This window comes from Glycine max, chromosome 10 (assembly GCF_000004515.6).
Source record: "Glycine max cultivar Williams 82 chromosome 10, Glycine_max_v4.0, whole genome shotgun sequence".
Classification (NCBI taxonomy): Eukaryota; Viridiplantae; Streptophyta; class Magnoliopsida; order Fabales; family Fabaceae; genus Glycine; species Glycine max.
Window position 1 is genome coordinate 31117524 of NC_038246.2, and position 26370 is coordinate 31143893.

Sequence of the window (26370 nt, forward strand, 5' to 3'; positions counted from 1 at the left end):
ATCATTTTAAGGCGTTGGACCTTGAAAATGATCCATTTTACTTAGTAAGAAATTGAAATGACAAACTTCAAAAACCTATTTTTATGGACGAGCTTGACTAGGCGAGTTGATTTTAGCCTTAGTTTCACTTTAGTTATTAGTCAATTCAATTAAGAATGAGAAATCCCAAAGAGAAAACGTCCGATTGATTTTCCGCTTTATTTTACTAAAAGGTATATTTTTGTTATTATATTATTATTTTATCTCTTTTTGATTTCCAACGTGGTTACGGCACGACCGAACGGTCGGAATTCATTTTAACCGAAGTTAACGGATAATACAATTCAAACGTTCGGTGGAAATTTATTTTATTTTTAAGTTAAGCGAGAAATGACTTAAGTAAAATGGCTTAAGCACGTCAAGAGGGGGTATAAAAAGTAAATGAAACGAGAATAGAAATACACAAAACACAATGTGGACCACCACGGGTACATAGAATGAATCGAAAAGCTTGGTTCGAGGTACTTACCCGTTGAAGATCGAAGAACGATGAAGAACGAATGAAGAACGTCGAAGAACGGTTGAAACCTTTGCGAAATTCTTCACGGAAAACGTTACGGAAACGTTTCGGAAGCGCCTCGGCTTAGATTTTCTTCACGGAAACAATTTTTCCAAGCAAATTCGAAAGAGAGAGAAGTGTCTAAGGGGCTGAACCCTTTTCTTCTTCACTTCCTCCCCTATTTATAGCAAAATAGGGGAGATGTTTGCCGCCCAGCTCGCCCAGGTGAGCCAGGTTGCTTCCTCCAGAAGCAACAGCCTTCTGGAGGAATCTTCTGGAGGGCCCAAGTGGGCCTGGTTGCTATTTGCACCCCCATTTTTACTAAGTACACCCCCTCTGCTTTTTTTTTGGTGATTCTTTTTTCGTAAAGTTACGGAAACTTACGAATTTCATAACGATACTTGTTTTCTTTTATTTTTCGGCATGTCTCGGAATTTCACAAATTGCCTAATGATGGGTGCCAAGCACCTTACAAGGACCAAACAAAGGTCGCATGTCATCAAGCAAAGGTCCCCGAACGAAATTAGGGTATGACAACCCCTAATTAAAATCAGTAACTCAAATGGGAATTAAAAATAGGAGGACTAATTTGGTGAAATTATAGGTAAAATAGGGGGACATATTTTGCAATTAAGCCTTAAATCAATGTAAATTTGGGATTTTAGTGAATACATATGTTACGCATTGCATCTTATTGGGTCTTGCTCAATACACATGTTGTACTAAAGTCAAATTAGATCTTCATCAATGCATAAATTTTACTTATGTCATATTTAAACTTATTGAATAATTCTCGTGTTACACTTATATCTTATATTTTGAATTACCTAATTTTATAAATTTTCATTATCATATATTTTCAGTCTATAAAGGGTATTTATTATCATTTTTAAATATTTATTTTGTAAAAAGCACAAATTAAAAGACTAATGATAAGCATGCCTTATTTATCTTAATCAAATAATGTAAATATTAATTTCTTAATTGAAAAATATTGCTAATATACTAATTTCAATATTTTTCTAGTATAAAATATATTTAAGTATATTATATATTTATAATAAATACAATATTTTTTTACTTCACTTATATAGAATAAAGAAATTTTAGTCGCTAATTCGGTCGCTAATCTCAAAATAAAAATACGCATAATGATTGAATTCGTTTCGGTCGCTATAATCTTCATTAAGCGACCGAAACATCTTCGGTTGTTATCTTCAATTACATATCGGTCGCTACTTCGGTGGCTAAAGTAATTTTGTTTTTTAACATATTCAGCAACCGAAATAGCCACCGAAGTTTTCAGCGACCTTTCATTTCGATCACTAATTCAATCGCTGACCCAAGTTAAATATGATGACCAATTTCGGTCGCAAATTCAGTCGTGAATTGCAACGTTAACTGTGTAGTCGCTAATTCGGTCGCTAACAGAGACCGAAAATTTTCGGTTGCTAAATTGCATTTTTCTATTAGTGGTTAACAATGACTCTAACACCTCACGAGTCTCACTCTTTAAGGATTCACTTCGGGTTCGTGCTATGAATTTTGGGATTTCATGGTTTCGGGTTCCAGGAAGAAGGATAAGCTCAAGGACAAACAACTTGTCTGAGGTAATTACCAATGAGGGTTGAGGTAATTACCACAAATGGTTAAAAGTGTGCACCAAAATGTCGTTTAATCAAAGCGCGACATGTGGCGGTCCACGTTCGCAAGTAATAGTCAACATCCAATTTCGGGCTTGGGGATTGAAATAAGGGACTGCAAAAAATGGGGGACTCAATATGTGAAATAAATTATAGGGGGACTAAATTTGCAGTTAAGCCAACATTAAAAGAGTACAAAATAGCAGAGTAAAAATTGTAGAAAGTGTGAGAAAAACCAAAGAAAGAAGAATTTAGATAGAGAGCTGAAACTATAGATCTGAAAATGTAATTTCACAATTTCAAAAAATTGATCTATACAAAACCTAAATGTATATAGTTACATAGTTAAGCTCAGTTACAACTCAGCAATAACTTAGACAAATCTAAAGTAATTGCACCTAACAGTAGAAATTATAGAGAAGTCACAACTAAACACCCTAGGTTAAAGTTGTAAAATACTGACAGAGTAACAGTAGTAATGTGACATCACTCCAATACTCCCCCTCAAACTCAAGAGGGGCTGCTCCGAGAATTGATAAAAACAAAAAAAAACTGAGTTTTTGTTGAAGTTCTCTAAAATGGAGGTGTGACAGCTTTGGTTCAATTAGAATGTGAGTACATTTGTGTAGAGCAGAAACATAATAGAGATGAAAGCTTTGGTTGTTCACTTTCCTTACAAATAATAGGACAAGTCCCACATGCTTTGTTCTAACATGAAGAAAGGGATTACGAGCTGGTGACACAGTACTGAGATTGGCACATAGGATAGTGGGTGAAGTAAATTCAACCCCAAGTTCTGTGAAAAGAGACTGCAGCCATAATACTTTTTCTGTTGCGTGTCAAACAGAAATGCTTTACCTCCGTGCTCCATTGGGCCACCAAGGTTTGTTTCTTAGACCACCAAGAGACTAGGTTAGGACCAAGAAATACGCAGGACACATATGTGAAGATTCCAACATCTCAGGTTAAATGCCTAATCAACATCACAGTAGGCCTGGAGAACAAGGGGAAGAGCTGAATTTGCTGGTTGAAACAACAGACCATGATTAACTGTGCCTTTAAGTCAACCAATATATTATTATCATAATTATAACAACCAACTTGAAAGCTCAAGAAAAATTAGAGAAAGTGAAAGAAGAATTCTGAAAATGACATTTTATTATTTCACAAAATTGATCTCATCCATACAAAACCCAACTATGTAAGGTAGGTAAGTTGACTCAATTACAGCTAAGCAATAACTGTAGAGAAGCTATATTCAAACACTGTAGTTCACAGTTATAGAAGTTGTAATACTTACTCCAATAACCATATTGCTTATTTTCAATTTCAAGTTGGATTTCTGTCTGTTATGGATGATGCCTTAACCTCTGTCCATATGCCCCTTCCTTCTTTTAATCTATTAAATCCACAAATCATCAACTTTCAACTCACAAATAAAACAAACATTAGCAAAAAAGACAAGTTTCTTTTCCTCACTGATAACCACAACAAGCTCTATCAATTGATGACACACCCCCAAACAGAGGCCATTGACATATAGAAAATGTTGTACATACCCAGATATAAAGAGACGTTTCCTGGATCGAGCTTGAGTTGGGCCCTGAGCCTGCCTCCTCCACAATGCAGTGTTGAGACCAAAATTTATTAGCAGCATGTACTCATAGACTGGTAAGATGGCAGGCACTATGAGAATTTACAAACAACATATGTGAGTAAATAGGGATTAGCCACTTTGGGTTTCATTTTGAAGAATGCTACAAACAGATGGACAACAAAAGATAGCATAAGTTCAGTCATGGAGGGATAAAAATTTAAACAACATAAAAAAATGGTAGAGCATTGATTAATTGTTATACTCACCACTGAATAACTGCTTTGTGTCCGATCATATAAAGTTTGTCGAAGATTCTTTGACCAAAGAAAGGAAGAAAGTGATTATTATACATATAAGAAGTTCATTCACAATTATCAATATAAAAATTAAATTTCATGAGAAAAGAAAATAACCAAAACAAATGGCAGCATCAATATAAAAGTTTGCCGACAAAAATAAAAATACCACAACAGGACAACCAGCTCTCGGGATACTATCTGATTGCAGACCGCCAAAAGGATTTAAACCCTCATATTCAACAAGAATACATACATTTATTCCCCAAGCTTCATAAAATTCCCCAACCTGAGCAAAAATTTAAAAATAAATAAATAAATGATACCGAGAAAGAAAGAAAAATTTACTTCATGAAAGGTAGAAATAGAATGCTAGTGAACCAGCTAACAAACAAACCAAATTTTATTGGCAATGTGTAACCATGCTCTCTTCCAACTAAATTTACAAGAGCACCAGTGACAAAGCTCTCAATGAATGATATAACTATTACTTACTCTGCAAAGCAATACTTGACGTGGAAATTTTGGCTTGAATTGCAACATTTCCCAGTTATGTGTTCCTTCCTTCAGACTACACACATGAAAATTGATTCATCCATCAACTTTCTCACAATAATATTATCCCTAGAAATAGAGAATAAGGGAATTCAAGTATTTATGTGCAAGTTTATTGAACAATAGCCAATGTAAATGGTTAAGAATAAAGGGTTATGAATTATATACAATCTTAAATCTTGAATAGCATTCTTGTTGACATTGGTCCATTAGTTATGAGTTTGTATTTGAACATAAAAAAACTTACCTGTATTGCAATTTATGCAGGGGAAAATAAATCCTTTATATTGAGAATAGAATAAAAGTGCAAAATAAAGCATGGTAACAGTTTGAAAGTAAACTTGTAAACTATAAAGTCCTAATAAATCTGTAGGTAAATGTTTTAAAAAGAAAATCGCAATTAATGTTTTCATATTTTTTATTACAAAAATGAATAGAACGCACATAAACTAATAACATGAATTTCATACAAACTCACCTTCCATTTTTCATGTTGGAATTCAGGCCAGGCAAATTAGAATAGTCAAGTCTTTCAGTTAGTTGGACAGTTGAAAGCTTTCTGCACATCTGCAACCTCTGCCATAATTTGGAAAGGAAACAAGAGTGAGAATGAAAATTCTCGCTAAAGGTCCCATGGTTTATAATCACAACAACAAAAATCAAGAATGATTTTTGCTTTTAACTACATATAAAATGGTTCTTGCTGATTCTTCTTCTTTGCCGGAGTTCCTTGGGAATTTCTCTTGGTTGATGAAGGCCATCGACGGTAGAATTTAGAGGCAAGCTTTTCAGTTTGGTAAATACATTCTGCTTTAAACATTTTATACTGTTGACAAGCGTCCCTCTCTAGAACAACCTTGGCAAGATGTACAACTTGCTTAATTTCCTGCCGCCCGCTTCATTCCTCTCTAACGTATGTCACTGGGTGACTACACAATCATGGTTGCATAATTCACATTATAAACTTGAAGTGGAACACCATTCTTAATCTGATCCTATTTGAGATTAAGTTTTGTAATTATAAACCTTTGAGCCTTCCTTTTGTACGTGGATCAGAAAATGCTCAGAAGCCATATAGAAAACCTTGATGTCTCTTCATGATTTGTGAAATACACCACCCCTGTCACTTCACACATAGTCAGACATACTTCATCACCTTGAGTTAGTCTCCTGCGTCGGACAAACTATGAGCCTTCCTTTTGTGGATCAGAAAATGCTCAACAGCCATATAGAAAACCATGGTGCCTTCTTGTTGTGAATCATGATAAATCGGTAATCATAAAACCCAATTACTATGTATTCGATATTTTTTTAGTTGACGACAATGTGTACTTCCAGTTTTTCCATCAACCATCTAAAAAATAATTTTTCAATTAAATGTAATTTTGAATTGATTTATTCAAACAAAACATTAAAAAAAAATTAGAAAAGAAACACAAAGAGACGCACATTTCAAGAACATTCAACTGTACATGGGTAACTGTCGTTCGTTACCCCAAATTTGATAATTATAATTTGGCCCCTCATCAAATTATAATATCACTGATGGTATCTAACCAATTAGCCTTTCATGACATGTATGTCCTTAGCCAATAATTTTATACTGATTAGACAACCACTTTAATATTTGGACAATGACCCTAACTCATTCAATTATGTTATGTATATATACATTATGTATCAACATTGCCAGCATAGACAAAAGAAAAGTCAATCAAACAACATATTTTCTTTTCCACATAAAATACATTGAGAAAGTTGGAATAAAGGTCTAGAATACCGGTATATTGGTAAAAAAATCTGAAAAAAAATTATTGTCAAAGACCATCAATGAATCAATGGCAGGAACATCTCCAGGAATCACAAAATCAGTTATACTCTTAATTAGATCATGTGATTCGTCTTTGTTACGACTTTTGTGACGGGTTTTCTTTTTCCTTTCACGAGATGGTTCCAAACAGCCCGCCGCAACATTACTAAAAAAATCTGAACGTAGTTCTTTCTCATAAACCACCAACGAATCAAGCTCTGGAATATCTCCCGGAATCACAAATTCCTCCATGCTCTCAGTTGATTTATGCGACTCATTACTTTTTTTGTTACTCCCTCTATGATTTTTCTGTTTTCGAATTTCTGAAGCGCCATATATGCCTCGTCTAACAATTCGTATAGGTTGCTTGCTCCTGGACTTTTTCACTATCTTCATGTTCAGTAAATCCTTGGGACCGCGCGGCTTTCTTGATCCCATTGTTTAATATTTGATTCTTGCTCTCTCTCCTTAATTTAGATGAATGATTGAGTTTCTTTTATGAACATACAAATGGTTTGGGAAAATATATAATAAGTTTTCAATTTTGAAAAGTTTTGAAAAAGAAAAGATAAGTTTGTTAATTTTTAAAATAATTATTTAAAGTCATTCAAACTTATTTGTGAGTACATTTGGTTTAAAATTCAAATAAAATCTATCTTATATTTTTAAAGAAAATTCAAGGAGACCAATTCTTTTAATTATTTGAATCTTACTTTTTTGTCTTTGAAGAAAATATAAAATAAATAATAAAACATAATAAAAAATAACTCAAAAAATATTAAATACTCATCTAATAGTAAGAGTAGTTGTATAACTCTCTTTTGATACATATAACACGGAAAGATAACCTGGATGGAAGTGGAGAAGAGAGAAGACCAGAGGAGGGGCGTAAAATAGAAGGGGAGAAGGAAAGGGAGGGAGAGAGAAGAAATAAGAAATACGTGAATTTAAACAAATGGTGATAAAAATACTTTAAGAAAATGGAGGAAACTGAATATTCTTTTATCCCGAATCTTCTCTGGTTTTTCTCTGATAAAAATACTTTTTTTCTAATAAATTTAATTATTCATTTAGGTCTTGTACTTACAGAAATTATTTATTTTAGTTTTACACCTAAAAGTTACTACTATTAGTTTTTGTTCTTATACATATATTTTTAATTTTTTAACTTCTTAAAGTTCTTACATATATACTGTTTAATTCATTTTAGTGTCTCAAAGGATTAAAATAGATTAAAAAAATGTGTAAAGATTAAACAAGTAATTTGAAGATGTATAAACTAAAATGTAAAAAATATGCACGTAAATAAAACAAATTGGTAATTAAACTTAAAATTATAAACATAGTAAAGGATAAAGAAGGAATTCCTGAGCTTATTATCAAAAGAGCTGAATATCTTTATCAGTCAATTTATGCTAAGGAAAAGGAATTGCTTTCTGCAAAAAAATTCCCAAACGAAAAAAAGTCTTCTACTTATATGGATGTCAATGATTTGAAATTCGTAGGAAGGATAATGTTTGGCTTTATTGAGAGAAATTATGCTATGACAGCACCATGGGCCACAATGGCGTGGATATATGGCAGAATTTTGGCTTTCCACTCTGTTCCACCGTCCACCATTGATAACACTATGGTTTAGAGACATTATAGGAATCATAAACATCTTGTCTGAGATTTTGGTGCATGAAGAACAACATCGGATTAGTTGGCATGAGTTATTCATGATAAATAGTTGTGTTTAACCTTGAGTTCATTCTAGCTACATCTTGCTTGCTTTACCTGTTATTGCGATAAAATGTGAGCAGCTACATTATTGTGTCTATTTAGAAACTTTGCTAACTCATTCAATATGCAAGAATCATGATTAGGAAGTTAAGATATGATTATCATATGAGTATTGAAATAGGTTGAATGTGAATTGTATACTTGGATGCATATCTATTAATACTAGTGTTAGATGTCAAGTTAAACACATTGTGGAGTTGTCATTCCGAATTCAGAAAAAAATAGCTCTAATTTGTTTGATTTGATATTTTGTAGACGTGGTGAAATCCTAATGATGTAAACATCTATTATTTTGCGGTATGTCATCCAAGTTGTGAAACTTGTTGATGGACAGAATAAATGCACATGTAAAAAATGAATCGAGTTATACGGAAAAGAAGTTTTCAAGGGGGAGTAGTAAGGCCACAAAAGCCTGCCTGCCATCCACACCAGAATAAATAAAGTTTTCCGAAAAAACCTGATAATGGAGGAAGACCTCCTAAGGATAAGAGACATAGGATTAAAGAGAGAGCCAAATAAGAATCTTTAGTGTATAATCCTGCATAATCTCGAACGTTATCAGTTCCGATACGTAGACCAAAGCCCAAAGTACCAAATAATGGTTTAGAATATAAAAACCTTCCTCACATATTGGGGTGGAAAGGGGTAGGTCCATCTACTTTTTCACATCTAGTTAAATTGCAAAATTAGTCATTCTTGGTTTTTGTTGTTGTGATTATAAACCATGAGACCTTTAGCGAGAATTTTGATTCTCACTCTTGTTTCCTTTCCAAATTATGGCAGAGGTTGCAGATGTGCAGAAAGCTTTCAACTGTCCAACTAACTGAAAGACTTGACTATTCTAATTTGCCTGGCCTGAATCCCAACATGAAAAATGGAAGGTGAGTTTGTATGAAATTCATGTTATTAGTTTATGTGTGTTCTCTTCATTTTTGTAATAAAAAATATGAAAACATTAATTGCAGTTTTCTTTTTAAAACATTTACCTACAGATTTATTAGGACTTTATAGTTTACAAGTTTACTTTCAAACTGTTACCATGCTTTATTTTGCACTTTTATTCTATTCTCGATATAAAGGATTTATTTTCCCCTGCATAAATTGCAATACAGGTAAGTTTTTTTTCTGTTCAAATACAAACTCACAACTAATGGACCAAAGTCAACAAGAATGCTATTCAAGATTTAAGATTGTATATAATTCATAACCCTTTATTCTTAACCATTTACATTGGCTATTGTTCAATAAACTTGCACATAAATACTTGAATTCCCTTATTCTCTATTTCTAGGGATGGTATTATTGTGAGAAAGTTGATGGAGGAATCAATTTTTATGTGTGTAGTCTGAAGGAAGGAACACTTAACTGGGAAATGTTGCAATTCAAGCCAAAATTTCCACGTCAAGTATTGCTTTGCAGAGTAAGTAATAGTTATATCATTCATTGAGAGCTTTGTCACTGGTGCTCTTGTAAAATAACAGAAGAGAGCATGGTTACGCATTGCCAATAAAATTTGGTTTCTTTGTTAGCTGGTTCACTAGCATTCTATTTCTACCTTTCATGAAGTAAATTTTTCTTTCTTTCTCGGTATCATTTATTTATTTATTTTTAAATTTTTGCTCAGGTTGGGGAATTTTATGAAGCTTGGGGAATAAATGTATGTATTCTTGTGGCATATGAGGGTTTAAATCCTTTTGGCGGTCTGCAATCAGATAGTATCCCGAGAGCTGGTTGTCCTGTTGTGGTATTTTTATTTTTGTCGGCAAACTTTTATATTGATACTGCCATTTGTTTTGGTTATTTTCTTTTCTCATGAAATTTAATTTTTATATTGATAATTGTGAATGAACTTCTTATATGTATAATAATCACTTTCTTCCTTTCTTTGGTCAAAGAATCTTCAACAAACTTTAGATGATCGGACACAAGGCGGTTATTCAGTGGTGAGTCTAACAATTAATCAATGCTCTACCATTTTTTTATGTTGTTTAAATTTTTATCCCTCCATGACTGAACTTATGCTATCTTTTGTTGTCCATCTGTTTGTAGCATTCTTCAAAATGAAACCCAAAGTGACTAATCCCTATTTACTCACATATGTTGTTTGTAAATTCTCATAGTGCCTGCCATCTTACCAGTCTATGAGTACATGCTGCTAATAAATTTTGGTCTCAACACTGCATTGTGGAGGAGGCAGGCTCAGGGCCGCTCTCAAGCTCGATCCAGGAAACGTCTCTTTATATCTGGGTATGTACAACATTTTCTATATGTCAATGGCCTCTGTTTGGGGGTGTGTCATCAATTGATAGAGCTTGTTGTGGTTATCAGTGAGGAAAAGAAACTTGTCTTTTTTGCTAATGTTTGTTTTATTTGTGAGTTGAAAGTTGATGATTTGTGGATTTAATAGATTAAAAGAAGGAAGGGGCATATGGACAGAGGTTAAGGTATCATCCATAACAGATAGAGAGCAACCTTGAAATTGAAAATAAGCAATATTGTTATTGGAGTAAGTATTACAACTTCTATAACTGTGAACTACAGTGTTTGAATATAGCTTCTTTAGGTGTAGCTTGAATGTTTCTGGCAGTTCTAAAGCAAGAATGTTGATATTTGAATGTGACTACTTGTCAATAAGTCGCTTGAATGGACTTGCTGACCCGTAAGTAAAACGGACAACCCTTTTTTTTTCCTTACAGATTGCAATGACTCTCTTATTATCATTTTTTTAACCTTCAGATCCTTACAACAAAGGTTTTGATAGCCTCTAGAATTTCTTTCTTATTACTGAATTGCAGCCCTACCTCAAACTTTGCATCTTCATCATTTTCAAGCACCTTAAACCGAGGAAATTTGACTTTTGGATTAGCTTCAACATCACTTCAATATGGAGTATCTAACTCTTCAGAATGTCCATCTTCATCACCAAAATCAAAATTTGTTGCAGCTGAAGTATTATGACCATACAAGTCTGCTTCATTAGTCTGATATGTGGGTCAACCTGTCTGTGTAAATGTCTCAGGGTCATGGTATTCTGTCCAATCCCAATTTTCTTTAAAGTCACTATCTGAAACTTCACTATACTCACTACTATCATCATCATCATCTTCCTCAGCTTCAACATCATCACCTTGAACACTAGCCTCCCCTTCAGCCTCAGCCTCCATCTCACCTTGAACACCAACCTCCCCTTCAGCCTACACCTGAACCTCCACCAAAGTCTATTCATGAACATGAACTTCAGCCTCCATCTGAGCTTGAACATTAGTCTCCCCTACAGGCTCCACCTGAACCTTCACCAAACCTTGTTCACCAACTTGAACCTCAACCTCCACCTGAACCTCAACCAAAGCCTGTTGATCAACTTGCCCCTCAGCCATAATTTCACCCTCCACCACTGCTTTAACTTCACCCTCCGCCACAGCTTCAACCCGAGCCTCCACTCCATCAATTACAACAACGTCGTCATCCTCAACATCATTCAACTTTTTTGAGGATGCGTCAATCACCCTCTGCTCAGTGCTTTTATGGGGTCCTTATACCATAAGCACATGAATGATTTTTACCCAAGAGAGTTAATCTTCTTCTTGAAGTCAATATAAGACATAGTATCCACATCCCAACCCCATTCTTCTTCTTCGATATGACCATTGATATACAGAGTAAAGGGCTGATAAATGAACATCCCACCATGGTGAATTTTTAACCTCACTGTTTGTTCTTCGGTTGGCCTGAAAAAAAATGATAGTAATAAGAAAACAAAATTCTTTTACACAGTAAAACCCACTTTATATGTCCATTCAATAAATAAAAAACATGAACGAAAAGACAGCCCAAAACATGAATAAAACCCATATGAACCAAACAACCCCACAAGAAAACAAAAGCCAAAATCGCGAGGAATGCATAAGGGACCACAACAAAACAAAAACATCCACACACCCCGTGGAGTCCAAAACTTGAATAAAAAATTAACACTCACGTGGAAAACACATCGTGGACCACATCAACCAAACAACCGCACAAAGGGATCACAACCATCCACCATGGTTATATACAAAAATCTTCAATACAATAACCTAACTTACCTGCAAAAGTATTGGCGTTCCATCTCCTTACGATTATCGTGATGCTCACGCGCACAAAGTCACAAACCTTCCACACCTCCCTTTGTTCAAAAAGCAAGTGACGATGACTTCCACTGAAACGGAAGCCCAAAATCGCGAGGAAGACCATCGTTCACTACTAAAAAATAGCGCTTTAGCGACCGACAAATTTCGTCGCTAAATCATTAAATTCGGTCACTATTAGTATTAGTAACCGAAATAGCGACCGAACCCATTACGTTGCAAAAACCCAAGTCGCTAAGTCCGTTGTAACCAAATTTATTTTCGGATGCTATTTAGCGACCAAACTAGTGATGCACTAAAATAATAATTTCGGTCACTATGGAGTTGGTTGCTATTTTGCTTGGGACCAGTTCTGTAACTGACATTGTCTGTCGCTAATTCGGTCGCTAATATGCAATTATATTTTAAATTTAAAATAAAATCAAAAAATATCTAGTTTCTATTTCAGTCACTATCATAAAATTAAACTTAAATATAAACTAAATTCAAAAGGAGTTTGGTCGCTATTTCGGTCGCTATTGAATAATCAATTTTAATATATACTTTAAAAAAAGGCCATTCGGTCGTGAATTCGGTGGCTGAATTTGCAATAAAATATATTTCGGTCGCTAATGAGGTTGCTAGTATATAATTTCTTTCAGAATTTAATGGATATCGGTTGCTAATTCGGTCGCTATTTAATATTAATTTTTTAATGCAAAATTATGTTGTATGTTTTGTTTTTCCCACTATTTAATATTTAGCGACCAGACTAGCGATGCACTAAAATAATAATTTCGGTCACTATGGAGTTGGTTGCTATTTTGCTTGGGACCAGTTCTGTAACCGACATTGTCTGTCGCTAATTCGGTCGCTAATATGCAGTTATATTTTAAATTTAAAATAAAATCAAAAAATATCTAGTCTCTATTTCAATCACTATCATATAATTAAACTTAAATATAAACTAAATTCAAAAGGAGTTTGGTCGCTATTTCGGTCGCTATTGAATAATCAATTTTAATATATACTTTAAAAAAAGGTCATTCGGTCGTGAATTCGGTGGCTGAATTTGCAATAAAATATATTTCGGTCACTAAAGATTCCTAAAGTGCAAATTCAAAGTTTTCAAAGTTTAATCAAATGCAACGTAAAAGTTAATAAAGTTCAAATTCATAACTAACGTGGCCTAATCAAAGTAAAGTAAACAATAACTAGAGTCAATGATCATTTTCCATGTCATAAGGACGATCAACCTGAGTATCATTAACATGGTGGTCTGTTCCATCTGCTATGGTAGGTGATAGACTAGGAGCTGGTATGATAGGCTGAATATGCAAGTGTTGTAGTATACGTTGCATTTGCTCATTTTGTTGACGAATTTGCTCATTTTGTTGTTGCATTTGTTGTCGCATCTCCTGACTTTGGTGGTCATGATTCTCCATCATCTGCAACATCTTTTTCCTCAAGTGTCTTCTCCTTATTTGCCTTTGCCAAAAACTCAGCATTCAATTTATTAATTGTCTCACGCATTTCCTCTATTTGGTCTTCCACAGGAGCAATAGAAGTAGATGGAGCTGATTTTGAGCAACTAAACCTTTTGCTCAAAGTACCTAGGCCGTACACGTTCCCCTTGTAATTTGGACCTCCAACAACATTCAAATATATTTCATTATCATTAACAAAAGTAGTAGTGTTAGGGGAACCCTGTGTAGATGTGCCTTCCTCTGTTGAACGTTGTAAGATTTCATCTCGATAATGTTGATATTTCTCCTTCAATATAAAGTGAGGTATGAAAATAAATTGTTAAATGTGTAGACATATAAGGATTAATATTCAAGAAAACCATCACTAATACAGGAAAAAAATAACTTTAATCTACTATAGTAGGCTTCAAAGTTTATACTAGCCAATCACAAACATTTAACACTAACTAAAGAAAAGCAAATCAAGATGTGTAAATAGGTTCAAGAGATATTCATCAAAGGTAAGAGTTCATTTATAATACCAGGCACTATATATCAAATAAAGTGATAGGATTAGAAGAAACAACTTACAACAAATTCACGGGACTTGTCATTGACCCATTCTCCTGACTTCAATTTCTTAGTTTTCTCCATCACCTCCCAAGCAGTTGGTGGTCTTTAAAACTCCTTTGACTACATAAATTTAAGAAATTAAAATTGTAAAACATTTAATTAATTACACTGAATTGAAAATCAATGAAGTATACATACATATATGCATACATACATACATACATACATACATGCATATATATGAAGTAAAATTACCAGCTTTTCAAAGTGAGTTGCAGTAGATATGGAACCACCATAGTATGCTGAGGCTCCTCTATCAATAGATCGATTCGCCTTGGCAGTGGAGCTATTGTTTAGGAAATCTGTAGAACCCCAATGTTCGTCCAAGGTTGCTCGAACATTAGCTGTTATCCACTTTCCTTTATCTTGACCATTTCTAATCTTGTTCATTGCACTTTTTAAAATACATGACCTTTTGTCTCAAAAACAGCTCTAATGGCTCGCTCTTCTTGTGGGTGCCACCTATACTCTTTCTGCAAAAAATATGAAACAAGAACTAAATTAGAAATCATACAAGAAACAATAAATTTTAAATTACACCATAATTCAAGTTACCTTAAACTCTCCAAACCACCTATCGCGAAGGTCAACTGACACATTCAACCAACTTGGAGCTAGTTCATCAAATTTTGCCTTAATAATATTTGATATGATATTACAACACCCATATGTTGGTTGAAACCTATGTACAAAGACATTGTCAATACCATATTTAAAAAACATTTTAAGAAAATTATTAGTTAAATAAAATGCACTTACTCTCCTTTATATGCACGAATGAAAGGCCTTTCATTAACAATATGTTCATAATTTGGATTTGTTGGGTACTCAGGTGTAAGAGAATCATCTGGTGCTGAAGGTGAAGCATCTCTAACAGGGGTAGTAGGAATTGACTCCCTTACAAAGGTAGGATTTGGTTGGTCTTCAGTTGTAGGAAGTGTGTTTGGAGTCTGTGCAACAACATGAATCATCGACTCTTAGGTTGATATGTGAATGGATGAGGGGGAAGGATTGGCGGTAATTGGAGCTCTCAAACTGTGGGTACCACATCTTGTACCACGATTAAATGTTCTACGACCACTACCTCTGTCTGCCATCTGCATTTTTTATTTTCTTACACATGTATATATATATATATATATATATATATATATATATATATATATATAATGTTTAAGAACAAATAAATAAAAAATGAAGTATCACAAGCAATACACTTTAGTAAACAAATAAATCCAACTTGTTAATGAAAACTCACAAAAACATGTTTTCTACACCAAAATATGTCACTTATCTTCTCTTTCATATTCACTACAAGAGTAAAAGTAATAATTATCACAAAACACAATCATACAAATGTAAAACTACACACACACACACACACTGAACATAAGGCATGCAATATATTTAAGAACAATAAATAAAAAGTGAAGTGCCACAAGCAATACACTTTAGTAACCAAATAAATCCAACTTGTTAATGAAAGCTCACATAAAAATGTTTTATACAACAAAATATGTCACTTATCTTCTCTTTCATATTCACTACAAGAGTAAAAAACATGCAATCAACTTTAATCTATGAATTACCTAAGAAGTATTTGTATCATCAAAATCACTCTCGATGTCATTCTCACTTAACATGCATTCATCCTTGTCTGGTTCGATCAAGCCTAGTTGTTTGAGTAAATCTGCATCTATCTCTTCTCCACCTCTATCAACATCCGCAAGAGATTCATTAATGACATCAGGGTCAAGTTCCAACACTTCTTGAAGCCCTACAAGCTCATCATCTTGGTATGGAGCCTCTTGTTCAATTTCACTTACTATATTGTCAGTGATTCTGCTGCGAGCTTTTGTCTTCATTATGGCTAACCATCCTCGATGTCCCTCAGGATATGTTGTGTAATAAACTTGTTCTGCTTGTTGTGCAAATATGAATGGGTCATATGCTTTAGTATATCTTTTTTATTGTCTTACTTCAACAATGCCATACATTTTATCTACTTGTGTCCCTATATAAGGAGTATTATCAAACCTATCACACTTGAATAGAACTAACTTCATCAATGGGATGCCAGTATACTCCAATTGAATAATATCATACAACATTCCATAAAAATCAGATTCTAGTTGGCCATCAGTTCCCCATACATAAACACCATAATTAGAAGAATTCGTGCCTTCATTCCAACTAATTGTTTCAAATTTGTATCCATTTATAATGTAGATAGGCCATGATTCAACTTTTCTCTTAGGTCCCCATGCCAAATTAACCAATATTGAATCTTGAATATTATTTTCTGGATTTAGAACCTAAAAAATTTAACAATTAACACCATATATAACATCGTATCATTATGGAAGAAATGTTATTTCAATAATATATAAGGTATTAACCTACATATTGCTTGAACCATGCAGGAAAGTTGGAGGAAATGTCTTGGTTAAGTTGAGCATTCGAAGTAGTGGGATTCAACTCCCTTAAAAAATTCTCATAAATACTGGAAAAGAGAAAACAAATTAGTCAACGTAAAAAGCATAACGTCATTAAAATATTAGAGTTATAAAAGTATTAAAATCATCTTACTCTAAATATGGCTCAAGCTCTGGACAATTTTGAAGAACGTACAAGTGAGCAACATGAACATCAACTTGGTCCAAAAAATATGTTTTGGATTTACCACTCGCTCTTCCTGGATAATTGAAAATTGATATAGGAGGAGAAGATGAAGAACCTTCATCCGCATCAACATTTTGAGGCATCCTAGTCCTTCTTGTTGCAATTAGATCAGGATAGTAAAACGAGGCAAAGGTAGATGTCTCCTCCACTAAGTACGCTTCACAAATCGATCCCTCAACTCTAGCTTTATTCTTGACTTTATTTTTGAGGGAGTGCAAAAACCTAAAATTAATATGAATAAGTATTTTTTTTAAAATGACTATACGTATATAATACAATGGTGTATAAATTATTACTCATTTTATACATCTCAAAAGGATACATCCAACGATATTGGACTGGACCACCAAGTCTTGCCTCATAAGGTAAATGAACTGGAAGATGCTCCATTGAATCAAAGAAGCTTGGTGGGAATATTTGTTCTAACTTACACAACAACACAAGTATGTTATTTTCCATAATTCTTAGTTGCTCAACATTTAAAGTTGTCGAAGTTAGTTCTCTGAAAAATTGGCTAAGTTCAACAAATGGCTTCCAAATAGGTTTTGGTAATGAGTCAAATGCAATTGGAAGCAACCGTTGCATGAAAACATGACAATCATGACTTTTCATTCCATGAATTTTTCTCTTGTTAAGATCCACACACCGACCTAAATTGGAGGCATAGCCATCTGGTAACTTTAGTTCTTTGACCCATTTAAGAACAACGAGTCTCTGGGATTTGGTCATTGCATAAGTTGCCTTTGGTTTAAAGAACTTGTCACGACCAACATCTACCAGCTCAAGCTCCTTCCAATTACATATTTCTGCTAAATCCATTCGAGCATTGTGTGTATCCTTGCTTTTTCCATTGATGTCCATCACAATGTTAAAGACATTCATAAACACATTTATTTCTGTGTGCATGACATCAATGTTATGACCCAGAAGCTGGGTTTTCCAATATGGTAACAACCAAAATATAATTTGTTTCTTCCAATTATGTTCAACACCATAACCAAGAAAATCTTTTTCTTCTTGCGACTCAAGGCAGAGCGATAAATGTGCAACTTTATTCCAAACATCAAGACTAGACAAACGTGGAGGAGGCGGTGAGGTCTCAATGCGACCCTTCTTGAATGACATTTTATTCCTCCTATATGCATGATTAAGCGGAAGAAATTGGCGATGACAATCAAAATAACAGATCTTGTGAAAATTTAAATTTGTGAATGCCTTTGATCGTTCCATACATATGGGACAACCAAGTCTACCAGCAGTTGTCCAACTTGACAACATCCCATAAGCTGGGAAGTCATTGATTGTCCACATCAAAGCAGCCTTCATAAAAAAATTTTGCTTCAATGACACATCAAAAGTTGGCATGCCATCATTCCATAAGGTGCATAAGTCATCTATGAGTGGTTGCAAGTACACATCAATCTTGTGCCTTAGATCTGATGGACCTGAAATTAAGACAGTTAAAAACATAAATTCTCTCTTCATGCACGTGCCAGGAGGAAGATTGTATGGAGTTAAGATAATCGGCCAACAAGAGTAAGTCTTCCCAAATTGACCAAAAGGACTAAATTCATCTGAACGTAATCCCAATCTAACATTCCTAGGGTCCTGACTAAATTTTGGATGCATTCTATCAAAATGTTTCCACGCTTCACCATCAGATGGATGACACATGACATTCGGGTCCCTCTGATTTTCACTATGTCATCTCATGTGAGATGCAGTGGCCATTGAAGAGTACAATCTTTTTAGTCTTGGAATGAGTGGAAAGTACCACATTTTTTTAATAGGAAACTTCTTTTCAATTCCTCTCCTATTAACCGTCAAGTACCGATCACTTTTACAAAAAAAGCAATTGGTTATACTCTTATCTGAATTTTCTTTGTAATACAACATGCATCCGTTCGGGCAACAATCAATTTTCAAACAACCGAGACCCAATTTCTGCACTGACCTCTTAGCTTGATAAAAATTACTAACCATAGTATTGTTTTTTGGCATGGTGTCGCCCATAAGTTGAACCATACGATTAAAACACCCTTCTGACATATTATAATCAGATTTCAAGCTAAGACAGGCCAAAGAAGCTGACAATTCTGAATGATGCTCGCATCCTTCCTACAATGGTGTTTGAGCAGTTGCAAGCATATCAAAGAACTTTTGAGCTTCAGGATTAGGATTCTCCTTCATGCATTCTGTCTCAATTACACCCTGTTGTTCTATGTATTGGTCAATTGATGGTTCAGCATGATCCATGATCATTTGCTCATAAGGATTCAATTATTTCCTTTGCGTACCACTTTCATAGTAGGAACCTTGCAACACTATGGGAGGAAATCGTGGTAACTCTTCACCGTGTAGGCATGGCAGCGGAACCCGACCCCGTGAGAACCGAATCGAATCTGCCCCGACTTTGACGGATAAAAACCGCGTTGAGTGGGTTCGGGGTCGGGTTTGGGTTTTCCCCGATAACCCAAAACGGGGGCGGGGGCGGGTATAGGATTACAGATATCCGCCCCGACCCCGACCCTCCTCAATGTTATAATTTGAAAAACCTAATTCCTAAAGGCTAAATCTTATTTTGCGCCGCTACTGCAGCTCTCAGTCCTCACTCCTCACATTGCTAAACCTAAATCTTATTTTGCGCCGCTACAGCTACTGCAGCTCTCAACCTCTCAGTCAAGGAGAAGTGGAGAACGTGAGGCCGCTCAAGAGAGGACGCAACGAAGGTTCCTTCTTATTCATTCATTCATAAATTTATTTTAATCTCTGCTTATTAGATCTGAAACGCTTCTAGATTTAAGTTTATCGTCTCTATGTAGAAAGTGTGATTTATGCGGTAGATCCCAATGCATAGAATCTACATCTAAGAGAAATAGTTTTAGTTAAAAAGCTTCTGATGTGCTTTTTCCTTGTTTGGATTTTTACTTGACCTGCTTCCTTTCATTGATTAATATTCAAGCTGAAATTTTTTATATTTGAGAACTGAAATAAATAATCTTGGATTTATTACAATAATGAACTTACTGTATCGGTATGGTTTTTGAGCCTTGGTTGAATTGAATTGCATGCCACGATTGCAAGTGTTTTATGTGATGCATTCCATTGCGATGCTTGTGCTTATTCTGGTTCGAGCTATTTTATATTGTTTGAATTGAAGTAACATTTTCCTGTTGTAGCTTAAGATTAATATATCCCGTGCGGACAATTTCTCTTGTTTTGGGTAGTTCTGTGAACAAATAGTATTTATTTGTTATGTGTATATTAGTTGGTACTTGGTAGATTAGAGAGGGACTTGATACATACTTAGAAGATCTCACTAGCTGATTTCACACGTTTTGAAATAGTCTTTACAAGCTAAATCTTCTTCAATTCCTTCATTGAAGATTGCTTTGAGTTGTTTGCAAATTGCAATCTTTATGTATATCTATAGGACAAGTAGAAAGTGGGATAGGTTATAGTTGATTATTTGGAGGGAAATCCTTGGCCCTTCTAGTGTGATAAATTTAACTGTGCACAGTCCATTAAGCATAGTCTTTGTGCTTCTCTAATAAAATGAGTAAAGTTTTCACTATTACGATTTGATTAAATTTGTAGCTTTGATTTTCTTGTTTCCTTTGCTTTCTCCTTTGATATGATAGATTTATTCTGCTTACACGGTCCTTGATATAATAAATATTCAAAACTAAAACTGTTTGTAAATGTGGGGTATATTTCTCTTTTTGGTAGAGGAATTCTTATTAGTAGCTAATAGTGTATGCACTAGTTATCGTAAAGTGGGGGGAAGTAATTAGACATATCAACATCATCATGGTCCCCCAAAATTAGTGGAAAATTTAGTTTGAGATAACTTGAACAGGTTTGAACATTTGTAGAGCTAGAAGACACACTACTACGGTGTCCTTGGTATATCAGAAGCAGTGGCATTCTTTCAGTTTTATTCCAAGATATATCTGAATAACTTGTGTAAAGTTTATCCAATTTCTGACTCGTGAAAGTGGATTTCTTTTGTTTGACTCTGAAAAGAGGAACAGAGGCTTCTTTTTTTTTACCCCCAACGATGTCAGATACTTAATTGACAAGTAGTTTATTGGTAGCTTCCCATTATCTAAGTAAATTGTTAACTTAATTGGTAAGCATGCAGAAGAAACATCTATATTCAAGAATAAGTTTTTACCACTTGACTTTTGGTATGAATGCAAGTCGCGTAATAATTCTATGAAATTTTAACGAATTTTTCAAGTTTCGTAAGCTGATTATATACTCTTGAACTTTAAGGTGTGTGATTTGCTTAGGAATCTAAGTTGAAAGGTGCAAACAATCTACCTTTATTTTTCAAAAAAAGACGATTTTTTTGTAGACAATGTGTGCAAATGTTGGATAAAATTCTTTTGGTGAATGCAACTGTCTCAGCGCAGGTGTATGTGTTGTTTCAATAGAATTTTTCTTTGCTGCTGATATGGATAATGCAAGCTTTTGGGTAGTGTTTTTTGCTAATTAATATTTACCATGGTAGAGAGTGGATCAGGGAGAAACAACTAGAGAAAACATAAAGTTGTTTATTGTGAGAATGAAAATTTTACTCTGAAAGCACTGGTATTCCAGAGACCTGTACTCTCCTATTTTTCTCTAATTTTCTGATTACACTGGTATACAAGAATTTTGTAATATGTAGTGATTCTATTCAGAAATATTGTCTATCGTGGACTGGTAGATGATACTTGTGGCCCAAGTCAAAATAATATAATTTTCTTAATTTAAATGTATCTTATTAGCAAATTTTAGATGTCAGATGCAACATTTTTCTTTAGTTTTTTTTAACAATTTTGATTGTCACATGTAGGTCCACGTGAGTGGTGCTTATCCACGCAACATTTTTTTTAATGTACAACACTTAAATTTAGAGTAATGGGTTTTAGGCCCCTTAAAATTTAGTCAAAATTGATTTTTGTTTCTATATAATTTTTTAAAAAAATTAGGCCTTATATTGCTAAAATATGGTAGATTTTATCCTTGACTCTGTTTATAGGACCTAACAAAAAATAAAATCTACCACATTCAAAAAATATAAAAACCAAGATCATTACTTTTAAAATAAGAACTAAAAACAATTTTAAATCAATTTTTTACTGCAATTTTAATCAAAACTTGAAGAGCCTAAAGCATATTTTTCTAGCATTTGTTTTACAAGTACTTTGAATGAACTTAATAGGAAGGAAACAGAAATAGAATAATAGAGGAGGTTTATTAATATTTTTATAACCTCTCTGATTCTTTTTTGCATATGCTGGGTTGTGCTACCTCCTAAGCCATTCTATAGACTATTGTTGATTCATTTGGGAACAGAAATAGGGAATATTTACCTTCTTTCAAAATAGAAATTTATTTCCCTCCTTTTATGAGGTACTTTATGCCTTGAGGATGGAAAGTATAACTAAGAATCAACGAAATCTTACATTTTCTATTAACCCAATTTGATTTATTATTGTTGTAAAAAATTTCTTTAATAAATTCTAATTTTTGCCCCAGTTTTACCTGCTGTTTTTTTTTCTTTCCAGGAAAGTAATGGAAGATATTAGTTTTTCACCAGAAGGAATTTACCCTATTTCTTCACCAATTAATGAGTCTCCTTCTCCTTCACCTTCACCAATGGATCAAACTCGTTCACCTATTCAAGTTGATCTTGCACCTTCTCCTTCACCTCATGAAGATGAAGTTAATAATGTGGAGGCACAAGGAGGAATATGTAGGCTGAAAAGTAAGATTTGGCAGCATTTCAAAAAAAATTAAAGTCAATGGTTTGGACAAGGCTGAATGCAAGTATTGTAAGAAACTTCTTGGTGGAAAATCAAAAAATGGAACCAAGCATTTGTGGCAGCATAATGAGATTTGTGCTCAATACAAGATTTTTATGAGAGGGATGAAAGGCCAAACATTTCTTACCCCTAAGGTCGTGCAAGGAAAACAAGAGTTGGGTGCGGGAACTTATGATGCAAGGGAACAGGTTGCAAAAGCAATTATTATGCATGAGTATCCACTATCAATTGTTGATCACCTTGGCTTTAGGAGATACTCTGCTGCCCTCAGACCTGTGTTTCAGGTTCGCTAGCAAAATCCCTTTTTTTCAAGTATGCAAATAATATATTATAGATACGTTTATTGATTTATAACTATTAATAAATGTAATTATTTCCTTTGATTTATTGATGAATGCATTTTTTATTTTTAAATTATCCTTTGATATATACAACTGGTATATTATAAAATAAAATATAGTGATATTTTTCAGGTTCCTACTAGAAACACAATTAAGAAGGAGATAATGAAAATCTATGAGAATGAACGAGCAACAACTTTGAAGTTGTTGGATAGTCCTGATGGAAGAGTGGTCATTACATCAGACATGTGGACTTCAACAAGTTAGAAGAGGGGGTATATGGCTATTACAGCTCATTACGTTGATGGTTGTTGGAACTTACAAAGTCAAATTTTGAGGTTATAAAACGATTTGAACTTTTTATATTATTAGGCCTTTTATTTTATAAAATGATTGAATATGATTATATTATATCTCTGTTTTTTGGTTGTTTTTATATTGTATCTCTATTTTTATGTTAGGTTCATCTATTTTCCTGCTCCTTATACAAGTGATAGACTTTGCAATGTATTGACTGACTGTTTGATGGATTGGAATATTGACACAAAACTGTCCACTATCACCCTAGATAATTGTACCACAAATGATGCTATGATTGACAAAATTAAGGATAAATTGCACTTAGGTAGTTTGCTTAGGGATGGATCTTTACTTCACATGCGTTGTTGTGCTCACATCCTTAATTTGATAGTAAAAGATGGGTTGGAAGTGGTGAAAGAAGGTGTAGAAAATATTCGGGATAGCGTGGCATATTGGACAGCAACACCCAAGAGGAAGGAAAAATTTGAGGAAACGGCTAAACAATTGAGAATCCCTTACAATAGGAATTTGGCATTAGACTGTCCAACTAGATGGAACTCAAATTGCCATAGGATATGAGGATGTATTTTGTTGATTAAAGCAACTAGAGTCTCAATATACTTGTTTGCCAAGTACTTTGCAGTGGCAATTTGCAAAGGATATTTGTAGGAGATTGAAGTTGTTCAATACTATCACTGAATTATTTTCTTCTACTAAACATCCAACTGCTAATTTGTATTTTCCAAATATATGTGAGATTAAGTTGGCAATCAAACAATGGATTACCTCTCCTAACCCAATGATTCAACAAATGGCAAAAAATATGATGATCAAATTTGATAAATATTGGGGTGTGATTCATAATGTGATGGGAGTTGCCACTGTTTTAGATCCTAGGTACAAGATGGAGTTGCTTGAGTATTATTATGAAAAATTGTATGAGCATGACTCTTTTACTCAAGTGAGGGGCATTCAACAATTGTGTTACGACTTAGTTTATGATTACCAAATGAAAATGAACAAAGACTCTTTTGGTAGTAATGTTGGTGATGTTACTAGTAGTGAAGTTGTTGGTGATGCATTATCTGAGTATGATAGATTTATAATATGAAAAAAAAGGGCTAGAAGTTCTTATGTTAAATCAGAGTTAGATCACTATTTATAAGAAGATGTTTTACCAAGAGCTGTTGACTTTGATATTTTGATGTGGTGGAAGTTTAATGGTGTCAAGTATCCAACACTTCAAGCAATTGCTAAGGATATATTAGCTATTCCAGTATCTACCGTAGCTTCAGAATCTGCATTTAGCACTGGTGGTCAAGTATTAAGCCCACATCGTAGTAGACTTCAATGGACTACTTTAGAGGCTTTAATGTGCACTAGAAGTTGGTTGTGGAGTGCTGAAAATACAGGTAAAGTTTTATTCATATATGTTGTTAAATTGATATTTGTGTTTATTCAAGAACTAATACTAGTAATATATTTTTATAGGTTCTACGAGCTATAAAGTTGTTGCTGAATGTGCTAATGTAATGAATGAAATGGTTTCAGATGATGAAGGTAAATAATGTTCTAAATTTCATTTTTTGTTATTATATAATATAAGCTTTTGTTCTAATTTTTTTATTTCTTTTATGCAGGTGAAATGATGGGTGCTGCTGGTGTCACTAATTTGGAGGAATGACTAACATTTATTTGTTGAACAATTTAAGTTGTTTCTTTTTCTTTATTATGTAATTTGAAAGAATGAAACATGTTTAAGTTGCTAAACAAAATGAAACATGTTGAAGGACAACCAACATAGTATATTAATATCTCCTTTTTTGCTAAATAGAATCATATGCTACTTATTGTTGGGACAACATATATTTAGATGGTAATGTTTTTTTTTGGGGGGGAAATAAATATGCATGTCTTAATTCCTCATGCAATACCCAAATTTTATGATTTTAATTGAATAGATTGATTTGTTTTAGTAATTTTTTAAATTATGATAATGATCCTATATTTTAAATTTGGCTTTGTTATTGTTTTTCTGTTATGAAACTATTTTTTAGCCTTTTTTTTCAATAAGTTTTAATATTTTTTCTCTTTTTTAAAAATTTTAATCAATTCTAGCGGGGGCGGGGCGGGGCGTGGTGGGGAAACCCGACCTCCAATGGGGACGGGGTGGGTATGGATTTTTTAATCCCGGCGAGGGTCGGGGGCATGGTCGGGGATTAGTCAGAAAGTCGGGGGCAGGGGTGGGAAATGCAATACCTGTCCCCATTTCAACCCGTTGCCATGCCTATCACTGTGGTTTGTCCACCAATAATAATTTGGCATGAACCCTTCCTCATAAAGATCCTTCATCACATCATCCACAAACTTGAAAACTTTACATTTGCATTTCTTGCAGGGACACCTTGTTTGTTCTCCTTGCATTTGAAACATGTCCTGACTAGTAACAAATTGTACAAATTCAAACACTCCTTCTCTAAACTCATTTGTCCAACGTTTATTATCATCCAACCTCTGATACATCCACCTTCCATTCTCAGGAATCTCCATTGATACAAACTACAAACAACAAATCTCCATCAAGAAACGTCAAGAAGTAAGAAAATATAATCATCAAATGAAATGATTTGATATTATTCAATGGAGTATGTTCATGCAAACACACAAAAGACATACTACTATAGCGTTTGCATGGAAGTTGAAACAATCAACTTAATGTTTATTTACTATGATTGATTTGAAACTTTAGATAAAGTAAGGTTGATGATGGAACATGGATATTGTGTATTACAAGTACCTCAA

At 34.0% G+C, this 26370-nt stretch overlaps 2 long non-coding RNA genes and 1 other non-coding gene across 5 annotated transcripts in view; 2 read left to right on the plus strand and 1 right to left on the minus strand.

Moving 5' to 3' along the window:
• Nucleotides 1-3440: 3440 nt before the first annotated feature.
• Nucleotides 3441-26370, minus strand: part of LOC102661030 (uncharacterized) — a 64693-nt gene continuing 41763 nt past the window's right edge. Inside the window, exons 8-9 of the transcript XR_005886984.1 lie at nt 3741-3867; nt 3441-3580 (exon numbers count right to left, since the gene is read on the minus strand). This is a non-coding gene — a transcript (uncharacterized protein). The remainder of the gene's footprint in view (nt 3581-3740; nt 3868-26370) is intronic.
• Nucleotides 7939-10423, plus strand: LOC102660906 (uncharacterized). 3 transcript variants are annotated; one of them, XR_005886993.1, is made up of 3 exons: nt 7939-8236; nt 9008-9105; nt 9849-10423. It is a non-coding gene; the product is annotated as an uncharacterized lncRNA (long non-coding RNA). The 3 variants fall into 3 exon arrangements; XR_005886994.1 differs by lacking the exon at nt 9849-10423 and adding an exon at nt 9569-9641; XR_003266282.2 differs by lacking the exon at nt 9849-10423 and adding an exon at nt 9516-9557.
• Nucleotides 23534-25430, plus strand: LOC121172999 (uncharacterized). The gene is made up of 2 exons (XR_005886995.1): nt 23534-23606; nt 24785-25430. It is a non-coding gene; the product is annotated as an uncharacterized lncRNA (long non-coding RNA).